This window comes from Cottoperca gobio, chromosome 2, assembly GCF_900634415.1.
Source record: "Cottoperca gobio chromosome 2, fCotGob3.1, whole genome shotgun sequence".
NCBI classification, from domain to species: domain Eukaryota; kingdom Metazoa; phylum Chordata; class Actinopteri; order Perciformes; family Bovichtidae; genus Cottoperca; species Cottoperca gobio.
Window position 1 is genome coordinate 910,440 of NC_041356.1, and position 9,529 is coordinate 919,968.

General features: G+C 39.9%; 1 long non-coding RNA gene across 1 annotated transcript in view; it reads left to right on the top strand.

The window, feature by feature from the left end:
- The window catches only part of LOC115020745 (uncharacterized), a 22,755-nt gene extending 17,052 nt beyond the window's left edge, over positions 1–5,703 (top strand). Inside the window, exons 2-3 of the long non-coding RNA XR_003833677.1 lie at positions 4,123–4,308; positions 4,938–5,703. This is a non-coding gene — a long non-coding RNA (uncharacterized LOC115020745). The remainder of the gene's footprint in view (positions 1–4,122; positions 4,309–4,937) is intronic.
- Positions 5,704–9,529: the final 3,826 nt, after the last annotated feature.

Consider the following 9,529-nt stretch of genomic DNA (forward strand, 5'->3'; position numbering starts at 1 on the left):
GTTCAGATTTTATGAATATGTCACCTTCCCATTTTCTGAAAAATATGCCACTATTCCCAAAAAAGCATTACTTAAATTATTTCTAATTACTTGTGTACTGCTTGTTTTGTACCAATCATCTCTGGTCCAGTGAGTGCGGACAAAGGAAAAGAAGAGACAGGAGGGGTGCTGGGTACAAAGCTTCTGACAATTGAGAAGACTAATTTGATGTCGGTTCCAGGGAAATTCCCATTCTCCAAAAGCTGTGGACTACATTCTAAAGAAATGTACAAAATAAATATAATAATTTCTGCAACCTATAAGTGTTCAAGTTACAATGTGTAATGTATATGTGTATTACCTTCACCCAAGTAGAGGCTGCAGAGAGACAGCCGACCCACCAAATTCAAATATGTTCCCATCTTCTCAGTCTTGAAGCCAATAAATATTCTTGAAACACAGCTGCAATAATAGCGCTGGTGCTGCAATGAAAGCGCTGGTTCTAAAATAAAAGTGCTGGTGCTGCAATGAAAGCGCTGGTTCTGCAATGAAAGCGCTGGTTCTAAAATAAAAGTGCTGGTGCTGCAATGAAAGCGCTGGTTCTGCAATGAAAGCGCTGGTTCTAAAATGAAAGTGCTGGTGCTGCAATGAAAGCATTGGTTCTACAACTGCAGCTTAGACAAAGATGTCACAGTCAGCTTCTCCCCTGACCTACCACACCTTTGTACTTTTTTTGCAGTGGTGCAGCTCTTGAAATCGCCCGTTATCTTCCTGGAGTTTGCCCGGATGTCAGACAACATTTAAAGTATACGCCATGCAAACGAAGCTCCCTGGCACAAGCACTCATATTTGCTGCACCATCAGTCACAAGGCAAGTAATTTAATGTGTAATATCCCACTGTGACAAAAATGCTGCTTTTACTTTTGACAAATGTTCCGCAGTATGTGCCTCAGGGAAATGCAGCACCCCTAAAACAACAGAATGTGAAAAGGTGCTTGCATCTATAAAATGACATGTCACAGCTAGATATGCATCAGTGTTGATAGAGGTCCACATATCTGATGTCAAACTGCAGATGCCTTCGCCACAATAGCTTTGGCTTTCTCCTTGGATTCCTTATATTCCATCGCAAAAAAAAGAAGCTTGAATAGATTGCTAACAAACGCGCAATAAAGTCCCATGTCCACAAATTGTGTGGGGGGATCAATTGCGTTTCGCTTTCGAATCACACGCCAAACCCGCAAACCATTTCCTGAATCAGTCATGTTGTACGACAGGCTCGCGAGGCTTCGAACATCACCACATCCATCATCAACATAAGCCTCGATACGTGCTTCACAAAAGTCTTCCTGGATTACTCAACACATGCTTTGAAGCCTCGACACGGAAGGACACATCACTAGTTTAACCCATTATTAGTAGATCAGTTAGTGCAGGCTTTTGTTTGTGTTTTGTTTAAAAGGGCAGTATTAGTCAGGCCTTGTTATATTTATTTATTTTGTTTGGCACAACTACTTGTCCATTCCCCCCCCCCCTCACTTTTGAGTGTTCATTGGAACCAGTTTTATTTTGAAAGTAAACATATAAGGCTATATATGTTCACTTCAACTCTGACTCGATCAATCATTGGTTGCTGTGTTATTGTCTCCATCTTCCCGTAGCTACACCTTGGGGACGTAACACCAAATGGGGGCTCATCCAGGATCTTTTTTTCAGAGTTATTGTAGATGTGAACTTAGTTGAAAGAAAATGGGTTTTGACTCGCAGAATTTCATTGAGAAACCTAGTGTTGATAAGTTGGATTTATGTCGAAAAGATGACTTGTTGTGTATAGCAGCTCACTTTAACATATCTGTGAAAAGTTACAGCGTTAAAAAAGAGCTAAAAACGTGTTGAGTTAAAGCTACTCGTAGCCCCAGTAAGTTTCTCTCAGCCTAGGACTGAGGTGTCGCTTGACGATAATGATGATGATGCTTCCTTTTTTATATAAAAAAAGGACCAGGCTGTACTGGCTACACCTGTGGGTGACAAGAGTGGTCATGAGGCTCCTCCTGCAACTTTGCCTAGGTTTAAGCCTTTCTCACCAGGGAGCCAGGGTTCCAGTGTTGAGGCCAGGTTGAAGGTGCATCTAGCTCGCCTTCAGCTGGAGGTACAGGAGAAGGAGTTGGTACGTAGAGCAGACAATAAACTCAGACTACAGATTCGTAAGTTAGAAATTGAGGCTGAAAAAGAGGTCAAGTTAAAGCAGCTTGAAGTAGAGGCCTTGAGAATCTCTTCAGAACAGTCATTGTCCCAGACATTTGAGGGGTCCGCACCTTCTCTCCCAGTCCCTCACACACACAGGTTTGATGTTAGCAAAAATATTGCTTTAGTTCCAACTTTTCAACTATTATTTCAGTGCATTTGAACAAATTGCTAATGCACTAGTCTGGCCTAAGAACATGTGGCCTATCCTACTTCAGTGCAAGCTAGAGTAGGTAAAGCACAGGAAGTTGTTTCGTCTCTTTCAGTATGAGGTGCTCAAAGAGTCAATTTTGTCTGCCAGAGGCCTACAGGCAAAAATTCATGAACCATAAAAAGTCTGCTGGGCAGACCTTTGTTGAGTTTGCACGAGAAAAGGGCATTCTCTTTGATAAATGCTGTGCAGCTAATTAAGTGATAGATGGTTTTGAATCTTTTCGTCAGTTAATGCTCTTGGAAGATTTTAAGAGTGCTTTACCTGAAAGGAAGGGGATATTCTTAAATGAGCAGAAGGTCACTTGACTGGCTAGAGCAGCTGTCTTGGCTGATGAGTTTGTTCTTACTCATAAAAATGCAGAGACAGAACTTTGTTATCCATAAGAGCTGTTCCTGGCCACACTCCTTTTGAAAAGTCCAAAGGACCACCAACACCTCCTTGTGAGTGTTTCTACTGCCATAAAAAGGGTCATGTTATTTCGGATTGTTATTCCTTAAAGCGGAAAAAGCAGTTTTCGCCAGGCTTTCCGCCGCCAAAAGGCAAGGGTCTCATTAAAGAGCTGTCACTCCCAAACATTGAAATCTCACAAGAAGCAAATGAACCTGATCCCTGTTTCAAACTCTTCATTTCGCAGGGCTTTGTTTCACTTACAGGGGATATAAAAGATTGGTGTTCCCTGGTGCTCCCTGTTTCCATCCTGGTTTGTTCTTTCAGTTTTACTTAATACCTTTTTTGATGTTCAGCTTTTTATGTTCTGCTTTCAGTTTTGCTTTGTACCTTCTTTTTTATTTGTATTTTTAAGCTTTGTTAATAAAGCTCTCTTTTCATTAACACTCTTGTCCTATGTGCTAGGTTTGGGTCCTCTCCTTTACACCCCCGTGACAGAAACATGCTATCTCAATAACCTTTCAAGCTAGTTACCACATTCGTAGGTCAAAGTTCACCAGATGTTGAACCAAATATTTGCGCAGATGTTCTTTGCCTCTGCAAGCTAGCTGATCCAGTGATTGTGTTGATCACATTTCACTAGAGCTAGCTCAAAGTTCAGTTCACACAGATGATTAAAGTTAGTTTTAAACTTTTCAGATACTTAGCCGTTAAATAACTCCCAAAACCCACAAACATAAAGGTGCGTACACTCGATACAAGCGTACAGAACAGTATTTGTGAGTGGAAAAACATCCTCACAAGGTTTCTGCTCTGCAAAGCCCAAAAACATGAGCACAACACTGGTGGTTGTCGTGGAAATGTATCATATAGTCTTCTTATATTTTATCTTTATAAGGTTGTTTGGCCTTCCAGTCACTAACCCTGTGTTTTCTCACAGTTGTAATACACATATCTGATGTCCCTGTGTCTGCTAGTATTTGGCAGACAGTAGCTGCCACTTTGACCATTGTCAGGCATTAGCAGACAGATGTTAACAGTTGTAATTAACATGTGTAATGTCGCTATGCCTTTTGTTCCCATTTGGTAGACAGAAATATGTATTACCTGATCCTGCCCATGCAACTCTACTGTATAAATGACTTGTGTTTCTTGTTACTCATTGTCAGATACTTGTAGCACACGTGGCTGCAGGTTATCTGTCCTTTCAGCAGAAATTGATTTAGTTCTGTTAAACACTTCTAACTCTTCATTAAATAACACCAAAGCTCTAACTTCTATATTTGTTCCTTTCTAGCCGGAAGGTGATTCATTTTTGAATTACCACCACAATTGGCGTTGTCGGCAGGATCAGACTACTGATGTGACTCTGACCGAGCACAGAGGACAACTAAATAGGAAAATTCCTCCCTAAGGGTGAGATGCTGAACTCGGGTGGAGAACCTAAATCAAAGATCTGATCCAGAAAGAAAAAATCTGCACAGTAAGATATGAATAAATAATTTATTTCTAAAGAGGAGTTTAACAGAATTAATAGTGGATTGTGTTACCTGGAACTCTCGCATAAGTACTTGCAGACAGACGTGTCTTGGTTATTGTTGTAGTGATTTAATATGTTCTGGTGGATCCAGAGTATTGGATCAGTTTGTTTATCTCACAGGAAAGACAATATAACTAGAGAGAGATAATGGGCAAGAATCAGAGCAAAACAAAGTCTGAGGGAAACCCTAGCCCAACACCAGTCCTTTCCTCAATGATACAGGCGATGTGTGAGACAAAGATAGTTTAAAACAACTAAAAGAGTGGGAAGAATTAGGTTTTCCAAAAGCTGGGAGTTTTAGTTTAAGACAATTGGATGCATTAAAATTACAAATGGAAGAAAGAGAGAAATCTGGCGCTGTAGCGCACTCGCAAATGTCCAGAAAACAGCTGAAAAAAAATAAGCCATTTATTCCAGATTGGAAAGCATATTGTGTATGGAGAGAAGAAGCAGAATTAAGAGAAAGAAAGAGATTGAGAGTGGAAAGCTTAGGAAAATGAAAAGAAAGTAATGAAGATGACACATGCTGACATAACCATTAATTATCCTTCTTTGTCTGAGAGAAAATCAAGGAACCCATTTACACTGGATCCCGACCTGGACTCACTTCCACCCCCCTACACTCCTGCAGCAGCAGCAGCAACCACAGCAACAGCAGCAACAACAACAACAACAACAATAATAACAACAACAACAACAGCAGCCGCAACAGTTGCTGCTCTTCTGACAGCTTGCAGAACAGCTTTTCCACTTCAAATTAATATGTACAGTACGCTGGCCATTCAACCAAGAGGAGGTGGACATCAGCGAGGGAGAAGCAGGGAACGTGGTGGTCATGGAAGAAGACATCAGGGACTTCCAGGTGTTTGCCACCGCTGCGGACAAGAGGGACACTGGAGAAAAGACTGCCCGAAAAACAAAAAGCAGCCTGCCCAAAACTGACAGCAAGGGAGGGTGGAACGGATGACAGAGACGGACCAGAATCCACAGTTTGGGGAGTCCAAACCTACCGATCATGACAAAGTAAAACTTGCAATACAATATTTAGAAGCTAAAGCTAAAATACCAGTACCTAAATGTACTTATTGCATGCACATTGGGGAAACAGAAGGGGTTTAGAAAATTACCTGAATTAACCATGCATATATTGGAGGACATGATGTTATATTTTTAGTAGATTAGACTGTTTGAAAAGATTCTGCCCTGTCCCCAAAGCCAAAGAAAAGTTGTTGATAGTGTAAAACTGTAGCGGCAGAAGGCATCCCCATGTTGGAGCCCAGCCAATGTAAATGTATTTCCTTGAGAGCCATATATATAATAAAATTGAGTTTTAAGTATTTCACGTCTCCGAGTACTAATAGCGCTATCAGTGTTTCCCCTTCCATTGTCTGTGCCAGCCAACGGAACCGTCCGTCCGTCCCCTTGAATTTTTTTATTTTTATATTCATAACTCACTTTTCACATTGAACAGGTGCTCTTTTATTAAATAAACTAAACGCTTCTGTTATTTATCTAATTTATGTGCATGTTTCAGTGTTTACTCCACGGGTGTCAAACTCAAGGCAATTATATTCGGCCCGCGAGAAAAATATCATATGTCTATCATAACTGGCCCACCGGTTTTGGTAATTAAATCAATGCATGGCACAACCAAGGGAAAAAACATATTTGAGCAAGTATCTAAATGTGTGAGAAATTAAACTGCCCTGGAACAAACTGACGGGACTGATGACAGATGGAGTGCCTTAGATGCGCAGTGAAAGAGCAGATTAGTTAGATGCGGGAGAAGATGCAGCTGACGGTGTATCACTGCATCATACACCAGGAAGTGCTGTGTTGTAAAGCTCTGGAAATGGAACATGTAATAAGCACCGGACATGTATGATGCAGTGATAGCTTTCCAAGCCAAGTTGCCTGTGAGAGACTCTGATGCAGTAAGGAAACTTTGGTCACTGCATGTTTCCAAACACTGATAAACCATCTCCACCGCTGTGTTCCCGACTGCGCATTTGCCAACTTTGCAGCTCAGAAATTAAAATTGAACTGCTCAGCAATCCGTTTGCAGTTGACGTGGAAACAGCACATGTGAACTTCCAAATGGAGCTGATTGACATCCAGTGTAATGACACACTCAAGGAAAAATATGACTCTGTGGGCACTGCACAGTTTCCAACCTTCATGCCGCTCAGATGCTTTGCATGTTTAGAAGCACATACCTGTGTGAGCAGCTTTTCTCTGTGATAAAGATGAACAAAATCCCACACAGGAGTCTCACTAATGCACAGAACCCCAATCATTAAACTGGCAGCTAAGAAAAGATTCCAAACATCTGGCTCTGACATATGTGCATAGTCGGAGAATGTAGACTACCTAAATATGTTCCATATCTTTTTGCACTTTATCCAATATGTCTATCCTGTTCAATAAATGTGGACCGTGTTTGGCCCTCGACGTAGTCCCAGTTTTTCATTTTGGCCCTGGTCTACTGCTTGCTTTGCGCAGTTTCTTCTCTGTTCTGTTTTACGAAGGGCAGGGCTCTGCCCCCTACACACACACACACACACACACACACACACACACACACATACACACACACACACACACACACACACACACACACACACACACACACACACACACACACATACACACACACACACAGATGGGCGCACACACTTACAGTCAGAGACAGCGGAGGAAAGGAGAGGGGAGAACTAAAGAAAAATCCGCTGCTAAATGTTTTACTTTAAAATGACACAGTATAATTATTTATTATTTATTATTATTAATTATGTTAAAAAATATCAGCTCAAAATTGTTTGCGAGCCATATCACATCATCGAAAGTGTTAAACTAATCTGTGCCTCTGTAAATTCAGTTTGGTACATAAAGGGTTTCTCTGATATTGCTCAAAATTTCTGCAACATATGTGTTGTATCAGTATACACAGTAGAAAAAATCTTAAAAATACAACAAATACAGTTAAAGTCTTTGTGCATTTTGGGAAGAGTAAAAACATAGAAGTTTAAAATCCCAAAAGGAAATAAGTCTGTGCAGAGATTCTGAATTTAACCAACCAAATAAATTGTACTAGCAACAATGGACGAAATGAGAAGCGATTCCTCCCGAGATCATATTTCAGGTAATGGTTACAGTGAAAAGAACTGGCTGTCAGAAGTGCGATTTGAACCCACTCATCCAGAGGAGACTGCGACCTTAACGCAGCGCCTTAGACTGCTCGGCCATCCTGACTGTAAAATCAGTATCTACAGTAGAAAAAATCTTAAAAACAGAACAAATACAGTTAAAGTCTTTGTGCATTTTGGGAAGAGCAAAAAATAGAAGTTTAAAATCCCAAAGGAAATAAGTCTGTGCAGAGATTCTGAATTTAGCAACAGGGGACGTCATGAGAACCGATACCTCCCAAGATCATATTTCAGGTAATGGTTACAGTGAAAAGCACTGGTAGTTAAAGTCTGTGCATTTTGGGAAATGAAAAGCCATGCCTTGCATCATAGACATGTGATGCAAGAATAACAATAATGAGATGTCATTTTCAAATAGATCACCTTAATGGCATGAAAACCACAATTACAGACCATGGACCCCCCCCCCCCCAAAGAGGATGGTCTGTCCACGAGCATGCATGGAGCACTTCTCAATCTGAAATGATCACAAGTGTTATTTAGCCTGGAGTGAGTGAGTGAGTGAGTGAGTGAGTGAGTGAGTGAGTGATTCAGTGTACAGTACATCATCTGATTGATGTTATCTGTGCCAGCATATTGCACATTTTTCATCAAGGGACACTAATAAGTAATGGGTACATATTTAGCTATACTTTACCTTCTGAAAGAGGTCATGCCACTTCCGCTGCCTCCGGGCTGGTTTATTGCCTCCTCCAGGAGGCCAAACCCCAGAGCTGGCAAATGCCCTCAGCCGTGCCATCCACTCTCTGTCTCCCATGCCCTTGTGGCTTTTAGGTTTAGTGCTCATCTAAAGATAACATGGAAATAATAACGGTAACAATAGCTTCATGAGTACAGTCAAATAACACTATTAGTTAAGCAATGTTATCGGTTATTAATACATGTTATCTATACATATTAACATATTCATACACATAATTCATATTTGTACTGTATAATTACCCTTTATCTATCATTGATATATTTACATTATAACATATGTATATTATTTTACAAAAATTCTAATATTTATCAGTCATTATATATATATATATATATATATATATATATATATATATATATATATATTATGTTGTTTTATCGTTTTATCGTTATATATAGAGACTCTGCAGCTCATAAATACACACATAAATAATGCCACCGTTATCAATAGCAATAATAAATTACATTAGGTAATATCAGCATTGTTATTTTGAAACCTTGCAGCAAATAATGACAATAGTAATATCTACGTTACAGTAGCTGTAGGTAGGATTAACGTCGCACTGCTGGTAATAAACGGGTAGTAAGCTTAATAAAATGGTAATTGATGGAACGTTTGTATAACTACTTACTTGAATTACTGTGAATACTTGCACGTATTTACACATGGCTGTTTCCATTCATGAATATTACAGTTAGCGTTATTACATGTAGAAATGTTAGCGATTGCTAACGAATGCTTGCTAACGTTATGCGACGGAAGTTGACGTATAACGTAATGTAAATTGATGAAATTACTTTGAGCGAAGAATTTAAATATAAGTTTTACGACTGTTAAAGAAGAAAATAAAAACATTTAATGTTGTTACTTACTTTGACTTCGTGACACATCCAATGTCATCCAGCGGCGTGAGGAGGGAGGGCTCTGAGAGAAGCCGAGCTGTGATAGGTTTAGGTCCATTGTGAGACCGCGGCGTGATTGGCTTAGGTCCATTCTTCACAATGGACATCTATCTATCTAGGCCCATAGATAGATAGATAGATAGATAGATAGATAGATAGATAGATAGATAGATAGATAGATAGATAGATAGATAGACCGCCAAAACTGGCAACTCCACAGTGAGTTAGTGTTCCGGCTGAGCAAATTTAAATATCTTGTTTCTAGTCTATATTTGCATCTTTTATCAATTATTATCTATTATTTGTAGGCTAATAGAGCAGACCATTTCAGTGTTTTGATGGGTTATATGTAA